This window comes from Aotus nancymaae, unplaced genomic scaffold, assembly GCF_030222135.1.
Source record: "Aotus nancymaae isolate 86718 unplaced genomic scaffold, 86718_ANA_hifiasm-v0.15.2.pri h1tg000012l, whole genome shotgun sequence".
Taxonomy (NCBI): domain Eukaryota; kingdom Metazoa; phylum Chordata; class Mammalia; order Primates; family Aotidae; genus Aotus; species Aotus nancymaae.
This window is the reverse complement of record NW_026988423.1, coordinates 1686135-1697635: the sequence shown is the minus strand read 5'-3', so window position 1 is coordinate 1697635 and position 11501 is coordinate 1686135.

Genomic DNA, 11501 nt, shown 5'->3' with positions numbered 1-11501 from the left:
CAAACTGACACAAGAACAGAAAATCAAACACCGCATGTTCTCACTCATAGGCACATGTTGAACAATAAGAACACATGGACACAGGGAGGGGAGCATCACACACTTGGGTCTGTGGGGGTACTAGGGGAGAGACAGTGGGTTGTGGAGAGCTGGGGAGGGATAACATGGGAGAAATGCCAGATATAGGTGAAGGGGAGGAAGGCAGCAAACCACACTGCCATGTGTGTACCTATGCAACAATCTTACATGTTCTCCACATGTACCCCAAAACCTAAAATGCTTCTATTCTCAACATGATCAAGATCTAGTAGGAAATCAGATTCAAAAATCATTGCAATTCAATATGATAAGTAATTACAGAGGCACAAACAAAAAAACGATTAATTTTCATCAGGGACCATTTGAGAAGATGTCATGAAGAAGACGGTACTTAAGGAAGATGAGGAACTTGCTTAGGAGACATCAAAGAAAAACAAAATAATAAAAGTGTTTAGAAAATGAGAAGAGAATTGGTATGAGTAGAACATGAGATGGGGATGAGAGAGACGAAAGTGTATGTAGGTATTTGGGGTCTAAAATCTGGAAGAGTAGATGGAATGTATAAAATCACCAGAACCACCACCAAAGGCAAATTATTCACTAGGCTACTGTTGCAGTTATAAGAAAAACAATTATGTGCATTTGAATAAAATCAAAACAAGGCAACCAGCAAATGAATTCAATTTCTCCTTCCTTATTAGACAATTTATCTGTACTCCTAATTCACTTCTTTCCTCCTACGTGGTGAAGAAATAAACAGGAAAGGGAAAGTAAATAAAAGACCAGCACATATCCAGATGAATGATCTTGACTTCCATTTAACAGGAAGTCAACAATAAAAATATTGAGACCCTATTATTTCTGAAACACTATGATAGACAATGAGAGAAGTACAAAGACACAAGATATCCTATTTGCACTCTCGTTTTATAAAAGAGAAAAGAAGAACGCTGTGAAATAACTAGTTCGAACTCATTCAGATATGTGGAAGCATCCTTAGGAATATTCCAAATAAGAGGATGCTGCAAATAGCATTGAAAGCATATATCACCTTGCTTTGTTAATTGCTTTGAAAGTATCTACATTTTATAAACAATACTTGTCAAGAAATGATATAATTCCATCACTAATACCTATGATAGCAATAAGTGAAGACTCACAAAATCTTTGCAAATTGAGGAATATTCTCAGTAATTTTTTAAACTGGCATACTACGTTGACTTTTTTCTTGCTGGTATTCCGATCAGCCACAGAAACTCTCAGCCAAGGACCAGCAAGAACAATAAAATATTTTCCATTTGCTTTCTGTATTGATCAGTGCCCAGTCAAGAAAACAAAATTACTACACAAAGTAATTCCATAGAGATAACTTAATAGGAGAAATTAATTATAGAAATGTCTGAACTGCTGAAAGACAGCTAGAAGAAGGTGAGGCAACTCTTGAGATCAGTGGCTGCAGGGGCTACAGGAAGACGCTACCCGCCTAACATCCACTAGGGCCAGAGGGACTAGGAAAGCAGAGGAGTTGCTGAAACTCCAAAGCTTGGCCATTGGTGAAAGCTGAGATTGAGAGAAAACAGCTGACTAAAGGGAGCTAGAACCACATAAGAGTTGCAGTCACTGCCAACGACGCCTAAGGCAGAGAGAGGGAGAAAAATGTCCTACCCTGTTCAGCATGTACTAATCCCTAGAACGGTCATTATCATTCTCTGCTATAATGGCCTGTCTATTTCTCCACCTTCGTCAGTGCTCCCCAATGGAAAGCCTAACCGGAAGGCAGCGCAAAGAAGCCTGAGAAATGCGGATTGCAGTGGTCAGTTCAAAGCAGGGAAATGGTGGAGAATGGATCTAAGATCAAACAAACGAAGGACTTGCACAGACTAAAATTTCACACTTGCCATTAAGCGTAAGATGTTTCTTTTTTTGCCCCTCTTTTTCCTTATTCGCATCCCTTTTCTTAAGGAAAGTCAAAGGTTGTGTTCTTTGCTACTCATTTGTGAAGAACCACTGAATACCCGGTCAGTGCCAGGTACATCTAGCAAGAAAACCTAGCAAGAGGCTGTTTATGGTAAAATGGTAAAATCTCATTTCAAAAGGTCGGAGATTGTACAGTTGACAATTTTGTATCACCAAAAGGAATGTCTAATAGCATCATCAAGCTCTTTCACGAATATTTGGTCCAAAGAGCATGGCAGTCACTAATAGATTTGGGACATTAAAAAATATGTCCTACATTTTTTTGTCAATTATTTCTTAAAGCAGCCTTCCAGATACAGTTGACCACTCACTCCTGTGATACTTAACTGTACACTCTGATATTATAATCCCGAGCATTCAGTGAACATTTTGGGTGCCTCATATTTAACTGAGCACTTTTTGTCAATCATTTCATAACCACTCCATGAAGTAGGTAACAGAAAAAAAAACACAGTCTATAGATTTTTTAAAAAGTAAAACAGAATAAACGATCAGTCAGGGTTACATGGTTTGGTAAACTATTACTCTAACCTGGGATTTAAAGACATTAGAACCCTCCTTTTAATCATTATACCTGCTAGTAAAATGCTATACAACATCCATTTGTTTGCATACCTCTCTTCTCCAATAGAATACAAGCCACGTAAGGGGAGGATCCTGCCTTATTGATATTCATATTTCCCTAATTCGCCAGTGTAGTAGCTCTCCATTAGTGTGGGTTGAACGAATAAAAATTCAATATGCTTTAATCTTTACACAAAAGTGAACAAAGTAAAAGACCAACACAAAAAGTGCATTCTCATCAAAGATACTAACCCAAAATATCACAATTGCCCTCTTAATCTGACAACAGATTTATTCTAAAACTTCATTTTCTCTTTAGTGATTCTCAAACTGTCTAATTTTGAAACATTTATCACCAAAATGCATTTAAGTACCTATCTGTGCATTCTAAACCCAAGCTCTGCAGATCAATAAAACCCAAATTGCTTTTTAAAAAGAGATTCTAAAACATTTTTAAATACTTCAAAAGCAAGAGTAAGATTAGAAATTGAGTTCAAACACAGAAAAAACTCTGGGAAGTATCAGAGTTTTCCCAAAACAAGCTAACTGATGCCTGGCAATTAGGAATTTAGGAATAAAGAATGTTGTTAACTAAGTAAAACAACAGGCACAAAAGAATATATACATCTAAATTGGCACTGGCTTTTAAAATCAGCCTCTGAAGAATGTACACTTAATTGAGTCATGCTGAAAAGTTGAAATTATTTTTTGAGCTTTATTACCTTCAGAATACCACCAAAAAGTTTTGCCCATTAATATACACCTCACCATCCGTTTTCACTATTAGTCCCTCAGAATCAGTGGCTATATCTGGTTCAATATTGTTTTTCCAGCAGCCAGTAGAACAACTGTGAGTCACAGGCAGTGTGTACAGAATTAAAAAAATTAAAGAATAAATGCATTCACACCTGAGAAATACTGAAATATCCTTCCTTCTGAGTCAAAAAATGTGTGTAACATAATGGAAAAAACTTTCAGCCATCCACTAGCTGTTATCCTCACTTTCATGTCAACCGTCCCCTGAGGTAAGCACTTTTTTTATTTTTTTCTTTACATTTATTTGTTTTAAGGGCTCACTCTCTCACCCTGGCTGGAGTGCGGTGGTGCAGTCATAGCTCACTGAACTCTCAGTCTCCTGGGCTCAGGTGGTCTTCCTGCCTCAAGCTCCTGAATAGCTGGGACATATCTGGCTATTTTTTTTTTTAATTTTTTGTAGAGACAGAGTCTTGTTATGTTGCCCAGGCTGTTTTCAAACTCCTAGACTCAAGTGATCCTCCCTTCTTAGCCTCTCAAGGTGCTGGGATTACAGGAGTGAGTCACTGTAACCAGCGCTGGTGTTATTTTCTTTTTCTTTTAAGTTTTATTTTAATCTCAGAAGTACACGTGCAGGTTTGCTACTTCAGTAAATTTATGCTCATGGGGGTTTGTTGTACAGATTACTTTGTCATCCAGGTGTTAAACCTGATTCCCATTAGTTATTTTCCCTGACCCTCCCCTTCTTCCCACCCTCCACCCTCCAATAGGCCCCACTGTCTGTTCCCATCTATGTGTCCATGTGTTCTTATCATGTATCTCCCACTTGTAAGTGAGAACGTGTGGTATTCGGTTTTCCGTTTCTGCATTAGTGTGCTAGGGATAATGGCCTCCAGCTCCATCCATGGTCCTGCAAAGGACATGATCTTGTTTCTTTCTCATGACTGCATAGTATTCCATGGTGTATATGTATTACATGTTCTTTATCCAGTGTACTCTTGATGGGCATTTAGGGTTATTCCATGTCTTTGCTATTGTGAACAGTGTTGCAATGAACACACACATGTATTACTCTTTATAGTAGAAGGACTTACATTCCATTGGATATACACACCTTAATGAGATTACTGGAGTGAATGGTAGTTCTGTTTTTAGATCATTGAAGAATCACCACACTGTCTTCCACAATGATTGAACTAATTCACACTCCCACCAACAGTGAATATGTGCTCCATTTTCTCCACAACCTCTCCAGCACCTGCTTTTTAGTAATAGCCATTCTGGCGGGTGTCAGATGATATCTCACTGTGGTTTTGTTTTACATTTCTCTGATGATCAGTGATGCTGAGCTTTTTTACATATACTCGTTGGCCATATGTGTATCTTCCTTTGAAAAGTATCTATTCATGTCCTTTGCCCACTTTATAATGGGGTTGTTTGGTTTTTTTCTTATACATTTGTTTAAGTTCCTTATAGATGCTAGATATTAGGCCTTTGAAAGATGCATCGTTTGCAAAAAAATTTTCCCATTATGTAGGTTGTCTGTTTATTCTGTTGATAGTTTCTTTTGCTATGGAGAAGCTGCTTAGTTTAATTAGAATCCATTTGTCAATTTTTACTTTTGATACAATTTCTTTTAGCATCTTTGTCATGAAATCTTAGCCCTTTCCTGTGTCCAGAATGCTATTGCCTAGGTTGTCTTTGGGGTTTTTAAATGTTTGGGTTCTACATTAAAGTCTTTACTCAATCTTGAGTTGATTTTTGTATATGCTGTAAGAAAAGGGTTCAGCTTCAGTCTCCTGCCATGTGGCTAGCCAGTTATCCCAGCACCATTTATTGAATACAGAATCTTGTCCTCAATTGCTTGTTTTTGTCAGGTTTGTAAAAGATCAGATGGTTATAAGTGTATGACCTTATTTCTGGGCTCTCTATTCTGTTCCATTGGTCTATGTGTCTGTTTTTATACAAGTACCAAGCTGTTTTGATTATTGTAGCCCTGTAGTATAGTTTGAAGCCAGGTAGCATGACGTCTCAAGCTTTGTTCTTTTGCTTGGGATTGCTTTGGTTATTCAGTGTCTTTTTTGGTTCCATATGAATTTTAAAATACCTTTTTCTAGTTGTATGAAGAATGCCACGGTAGTCTGATAGAAACAGCATTTAATCTATAAATTCTTTTGGGAGGTATGGCCATTTTAACAATATTGATTTTTTTCTACTCATGAGCATGGAATGATTTTCCATTTGTTTGTATCGTCTCTTATTTCTTTGAGTAGTGTTTTAGAGTTCTCCTTGTAAAGATCTTTCACCTCCCTGGTTAGCTGTATTCCTACATATTTTATTCTTTTAGTGGCAATTATGAATGGGATTGCATTCCTAATTTGGATCTCAGCTTGACATCTTGACTGTTGTTATTTTGTACATTGATTTTGTATCTTGAGATGTTGCTGAAGTTGTTTATCAGCTGCAGGAGACTGGGCCAAAACTATGGGGTTTTCTAAATATGATATTATGTCACCTGCAGATAGAGACAGTTTGACTTCCTCTCTTTCTGTTTGAATGTTCTTTATTTCTTTCTCTTGTCTGATTGTTCTAGCCAGGACTTCCAATACCATGTTAAATAGAAGTAGTGAGAGAGGGCATCCTTTCTTGTGGCAGTTTTCAAGAATATGTCAAGCTTTTGTCCATTCAATATGATGTCGGCTGTGGGTCTGACATAGATGGCTCTCATTATTTTGAGGTATGTTCCTTCGATACCTAGTTTATTGAGAGTTTTCACATGAAGGGATGTTTAATTTTATCAAAAGCATTTCTGCATCTACTGAACTAATCATGTGGTTTTTGTCTTCAGCTCTGTTACATGATGAATCACATTTATTGATCTGCATATGTTGAATCAATCTTGCATCCCAGGAATGAAGCCTACTTGATCATGGTGGATAAGTTTTTGGTGTGCTTCTGGATTCAATTTGCCAGTATTTTGTTGAGAAATCTTTGCTTCGATATTAATCAAGGATATTGGCCTGAAGTTTTGTTTTTTTGTTGTGTCTCTGCCAGGTTTAGTATTAGGATGATGCTGAACTCATAGCATGAGTTAAGGAGGAGTCCCTCCTCCTCAATTTTTTGGAACAGTTTCTAGAGAAATGATACCATTCCTTCTTTGTACATCTAGTAGAATTCAGCTGTGAATTCGTCTGGTCCTGGGATTTTTTTAGCTGGTAGGCTATGTATTACTGCCTCAGTATCAAAACTCATTATTGGACTGTTCAGGGATTCAATTTCTTTCTGGTTTAGTTTTGGGAGGGTGTATGTGTGCAGGAATTGATCTATTTCTTCTAGATTGTCTAATTTATGTGCATAGAGATGTTCATAATGTTATCTGGTTATTTCTATTCTTGACGTGTCAGTGGTAATATCCCCTTTGTTGTTTCTGATTGTGCTTATCTGAAGCTTCTCTCTTTTCTTCTTTATTAGCCTAGCTAGTGTTCTATTTTTAGTAATTTTTTCAAAAACCACCTTCTGTATTCATTGACCTTTTGGATTGAATTTTATGTTTCGATATTTTTCAGTTCAGCTCTGATTTTGGTTATTTCTTGTCTTCTGTTATTAACGGTTTGTGGTTGGTTTGCTCTTGGTTCTCTACTTCTTTTAGTTGTGATGTTAGGTTGTTAACTTGAGGTCTTTCTATCTTTCTGATACAGGCACTAAATTTCCATCTTAACACTCCCTTAGCTGTGTCTCAGAGATTCTGGTATGTTGTATCTTTGTTCTCATTAGTTTAAAAGAACTACTTGATTTCTGCCCTAACTTTATTGTTTACTCAGAAGTCTCTCAAGAGGAGGTTATTCAATTTCCATGTAATTTTATGGCTTTGAGTGATTTTCTTAGTCTTGATATCTAATTTTATTGCCATGTGGTCTAAAAGAGTGGTGATTATAATATCAGTTCCTCTTCCTTTGCTGAGGATAATTTTCTTTCCAGTTATGTAATCAATTTTAGAGTATGTGCCATGTGGCGATGAGAAGAATGTATATTCTGCTGTTTCTGGGTGGTGTCTATCAGGTCCATTTAATCCAGTACTGAGTCTAGGTCCTGAATATCTTGGTTAATTTTCTGGCTTGATTATCTGTATAATACTGTTAGTAGGGTATTGAAGTCTCCTGCTATTCTTGTGTGGGAGTCTAGGCCCCTTTGAAGGTCTCTAAGAACTTGCTTTATGAATCTAGGAGCTCCTGTGTTAGGTATATACATATATTATTTTTTAATTGGGGCAGTCTGTCACCCAGGCTGGAGTGTAGTGGTGCTATCTCAGCTCACTGCAACCTCTGCCTCCCAGGTTCAAGTGACTCTTGTGCCTGAGCTTCCCAAGTAGTTGGGATTACAGGTGGGAGCCACTATGCCTGGCTAATTTTTGTGTTTTTAGTACAGATGGGATCTCGTCATGTTGGCCAGGTTGGTCTCAAACTCCTGACCTCTGTTGAGCTGCCCTCCTCGGCCTCCCAAAGTGCTGGGATTACAGGCATGAGACACCATACCCAGCCAGGGTGCATATATATTTAACATAGTTAGATCTTCTTATTTAATGGAACCCTTTACCATTATGTGATGCCCTTGTCTTTTCTTATCTTTGTTGGTTTAAAGTCTCTTTTGTAAGAAATTAGGATTGCAACCTTTGCTTTTTTTTCATTTCCATGTGCTTAGTAGATTTTTTTCCCATCCCTTTATCTTGAACCTATGGGTGTGGTTGTATGTGAGATGGGTCTCTTGAAGGTAGCTTATCCATGGGTCTTGGTCCTTTATCCAGCTTGTCACTCTAGACCTTTTAATTGGGGCATTTAGCCCATTTAAATTCAAGGTTAGTATTGATATGTGTGGATTTGATCTTCTCATCAAGATATTAGCTTGTTATTTTGAAGGTTGCTTTATGGTTGTCACTGGTCTGTGCACTTCAGTGTGGTTTTGTAGTGGCTGTTAATGGTCTTTCTTTTCCATATTTATTGCTTCCTTCAGGAGCTCTTGTAAGGCAGGTCTGGTGGTTACAAATTCCTCCAGTCTTTGCTTGTCTGAAAAGGATCTTATTTCTCTTTGGCTTATGAAGTTTAATTTGGCCAGATATGAAATTGTGGGTTGAAATTTATTTTCTTTAAGAGTATTGAATATTGGTCCCCAATGTCTTCTGACTTGTAGAGTTTCAGCTGAGAGGTCTGCTGTTAGTCTGATGGGCTTCCCTTTATAGGCTACCTGACACTTCTCTCCAGCTGCCTTTAACATTTTTTCTTCCATTTTGATGTTGGATAATTTGAGGATTATGTGTCTTGGGGCTAATCTCCTTGTGAGTCATATTACTGGGGTTCTATGCATTTCCTAAAATGAATGTTAGCCTCTCTAGCTAGCTTGGGGAAGTGCTCATGCATGATATCTTGAAATATATTTTCCAAGTTGTTTACACTCTCCCCAACAGTTTCCATGACACCTACAAGTCATAGATTTGGTCTCTTTTCATAATTCTACATTTCTTAGAGGTTTTGTTCATTCCTTTTTATTCTTTTTTCTCTATTCTTGTCTAATTGTTTTATTTCAGAAAGCCAGTCTTTAAGCTCTGTCATTCTTTTCTCAGCTTGGTGTATTCTGCTATTAATACTTGTGATTGCATTATAAAATTCTTATAATGTGTTTTTCAGCTCTATGAGGCAGTTACGTTCTTTTTTGTACCAGCTATTTAGTCTGTCAGCTCTTGTATTGTTGTGTTGTGATTCTTAGCTTCCTTGGATTGGGTTCAATGTACTCCTGCATCTCAATGATCTTTGTCCTTACCCATTTCTGAATTCTATTTCTGCCATTTTAGCCATCTCAGCCTGGTTCAGAATGCTTGCTGGAGGGGTTGTGCAGTCATTTGAAGGAAAGAAGGCACACTGGGATTTTGAGTCGTCAGAGATCTTGAGTTGGTTTTTCCACATCTTTGTGGGCTGTTGTTTCTTCTACAATCTTTGAAGTTGCTGACCTTTGAATGGATTTTTTTTCTTTTATCCTATTTGATGACCTTGAAGGTTTGATTGTGGTATAAGGTGGGTCCAGTTGAGTGGCTTCATTTCTGGAAGATTTTAATGGGCAATTTCTCAGCTCCCAATTCCGGGAGTGCATGCTCTAACTCTGGGGGACTTGTATCAGGCCTGACTTTGTTCTATGGCTCCTTTAAGTTAGGAATCCACTGCACTGGCAGGGCCAAGATGTTCCCTGACTGCTGGTCACTACAATCTGATGAGTGGTGCCAGCCAAAGCATTTTGTAGTGTGGAGGTAGTGGAATCTTACCATGTTCATATGTGCCAGCAGCAATAGCGCAGTGGTATGCATGCTCGTTGGCTGCAGCAGGGTGCTAGTGGGTGCCAGGTTACCTGCCTCCATGTGGGCATTTACAACAGTGATGGAGGCATCATGGCTCAGAGGGAAGGAGGATCTTGCTGGCAGCTGTACATGCGGTTGTGTTGGTGGTGGCGCCCAGCACAGGGGCTGGGTCTGGTAGTTGCAGGTCTCTTTTTCTTCTATTTGTTTTTTATTTTGTATTGTATGTATTTAAGGTATACAACATAATGTTCTGATATACTTATCTTTATATACATTTACATAAAGACATTATTACTATAATCAAGCAAATTAATATAGCTATCATATCATATAGCCTGTAATATTTCCATGGTAATTTGAAAAATAATTTCTCTCTTGTTGGATTACAATAGCCAGTCCACTAAATCCACTAAGAAAGGTGTCTGCATAGAGCTTAAAAAAATTATATGGCTATATATATTCCTAGACCTACTAATTAGCATTTTAGATGACAGTGATTAGAAGTGGTAATAATCTGAAACAAAGGGATGTGAAAAGAGTACCTTAACTAGGGTGATCATCCTTCTCTACCTTCCTGGGACAATTCACACACCACCTGTGATCCTGACAGAATTATTTGCCATGCCCCTTTCACTCTCTGAAGTACCTTGTTTTAGGAGGCTAATGATATGTTCACTTCCACTTTAATTCATTAATAATTCAAAACATCTCAAGTTTTCTTCCGAATTGTTCTGTCCTTTATTGTTTTAAGCAGTTTTTCTTATTTCTCAGACTTCCTTCCTCTCCCATTGCATGTTTATTTTACTGTTATTAAAGTGAACAAGCAATGAAATAAATGCTATTTATTATTCAACAAATTGCCAAAACATATGCTTTTCATAAATAAAGGTGGAATCTTGGACTATTTAAACCACTGTAAATGATCATGAAGGTTATAGGATTTTATGAGCTCTGGCACAAATGAACATACTCTTTAGAAAATATAGCATCAATTTGTGGTCAAAAATGGAGAGCTCACAATACTATAAAGATTTCTAGCTTCTCTTAAACAAAGGATTTTTTTCAGCACTACAATTTTAAGGCCAGTTTTGCCACAAAATTAAGAAAGCTGCAGCACAGTTGATTCACTCATTCAACTGTCTTAACCATCCATGCAGATTATCCAGAGACAATGAGACCATGAAATCAGTATTGATCATAAAGACAATTGAAATTAATAAGTCAAGCTCACAAGAAGATTATACGCATGACCTTGCTTTGGTAGAGAGATAAATATGTATTTCTAATGTGCCTTTATAAGGGATGTCTCATAGGTCTTTGGTAAAGAATTTTTTCTGAACCTGTTCAGTGGCACAGTATGTAGGTCATTTCATTCATTCTCATTTGTTCATTCATTCTTGCATAAACTCTAATTTTCTAATGCCCTAGTCAGTGCCAAGCATGGTGAGCACAGAAGACAGCAGAGATATCCTGTAGGAATTCATAGTAGAGTAGAGGAGACAGATCCATGAATATCACATGATATGTTAAAGAGAAATATGCTCCAAGTGTTTTGCAAGCACAGGAAGAAGTGACTGGCTGCATCAGGGGTGAAGTATTGCCTCACCAAAAACCAGACAAGCAAACAAAAACTCACACACACATTTGTGCGTCTTTGAGGATCCTCCTTCATCTGCCCAGCACTTTCTGCTCTGTCTTCACCTATTCTTACCTTCCCCTCAATTCCTAACCTTTGCAGTTTTCCAAATACATCATGCTTTTTATACCTTCATACCTTTGCACAAGAAAATTCCACTGACTTCTGTGTCCTTACCCAATACCTGCTTAC